Source organism: Vulpes lagopus, chromosome 17 (assembly GCF_018345385.1).
Source record: "Vulpes lagopus strain Blue_001 chromosome 17, ASM1834538v1, whole genome shotgun sequence".
Lineage (NCBI taxonomy): Eukaryota > Metazoa > Chordata > Mammalia > Carnivora > Canidae > Vulpes > Vulpes lagopus.
In genome coordinates this window covers 1,945,661-1,947,395 of record NC_054840.1, presented here as the reverse complement: position 1 = coordinate 1,947,395, position 1,735 = coordinate 1,945,661, and positions in this window count along the sequence as shown.

The following is a 1,735-nucleotide window of genomic DNA, read 5'->3' as shown; positions in this document are numbered from 1 at the left end:
CTGTTAAAAACCCTGGTTTGGCCAAAAATCATCAATATTAGGGGGCCATCTGGGAGATCACTTAACTGAAAGGCAAATTTGAAATGGAGGCATAAAGATTATAATATTTCTCATATTACTTATATGAGAAAAGATATTGCTGCTTCTGTTCTTTTTGGTTTAGATTATCCAGAAGATCTCAGTCAATTCCGTTTGGCAAATGGAGTTAAGACCATTAAATAGTGAAATATCCTGGAATATTTCTGATCTATTCCATATGGATCCATCTCCATGGGCTTTTCCTCAGAAGTCATTGGGATGACTGCCTGGATTTCAAAATTGCAATTTGATTTATGCTACCCAATTCATTTAATCCCCACTTGTATGTGTGCCCTGTAATTCCCATCTGGGTACACACAACCCACCGGCCTGGAGTTTGAAGCAGACAAGTAATTTCATTTAACAGCTGTTAAATAGAAGAAGCCACAGGTAGCTTTCATTCAAATGTTAATTGCTCTCACTGCTTTGCTCATAAACTCCCCCTGAAGTCAGAACTTTATGCTCTTATTGCAGGAAGGTAGGAAAGTAAGAGGAGTTACAGGCATCCTGGAAGAAAGGGATGGTGGATTCAGTCTTAGGACTGACTGTGCCTAGGCCCTGGAACCGGTAGCAGCACGGAAACCAAACAGTGATGGATGCTGGTTGGGCAGTAGCTGCGTCCCAGATGGTAAGAGTTCGAAAAAAGACTCCTAGGGCCCGGTGGTGAGGCAGCAGGAAAATATTTGCAAATTCAGGTTGTTAAAAGAGGCTGGAAGGAGTAACTGGCAAATTACCAAACCATAAAACTGTGCTGAGCCAGGACAGAGGTAGCCTGTTGACAGCTGTTTTGGAACACACCAAGTGAATTAAGAGTGGATTTGGAACTAAATAAGTGAACGCGGTGATTTTATTGGAGTCAGCCGTTTTGAATGTTGCATAGACAATCACTTTGTACATGGTTTCTCAACAAAGTGCCCGGAAGGGATATTGGATTATCTTTTACCAGCAACTGTTCAGAGGAAACGAGTAGCCTGAGGGGGGAAAAAAATCAGTAGCATGATTTGGAGTAAGATTGCCACTCTGGACCTCAGTTTCTTTTTCGGTAAAATGTGATGATTACGCTAAATGGGTCTCTGAGGTTCCATCATGATTCAACTCTTGGATTTCCAGCATTTGACTATCTCTAGGGTCACAAAAAAAAAAAAAAAAAAAAAGAAAAGAAAAAAAAAACCAGGAATCAAGTACTCTTATTCACATACAACAAAAATGTTAATCTGCCACTGAACGGGCTTGGGAAACACTCATGATCATCACTGAAGGGACGTTAGGTCTCAGTAAATAAAGATATGATTAGGGTCCAACCGTGTGATCTAGGAAAAATGAGGACTCTCTGAGGGTAATGCCTCAGAATTCTTAATCCCTTTTGTCCATTTAGTTCAACCGTACAAATTTGCTACATTTATAAAGTATCATGAAGTACTTACTTTGTGCCACGTGCTCTTAAGATGCAAGGGCATACACAAAAACTAACATCTGGTAATAAGATTTCATTCGTTTTTTTTATTTTTTATGTAAATGCATAAGATTTCATTCACATCTCCACTTTCATTTTAGGTTGTGGGCACTTCTGAAGGACAGAATTATAGACAATTGTTTTAATAGTCACTTTATGAACGTCTTGTTGTTGATGGAGGTGACAATGATGATAAAAAAGCAT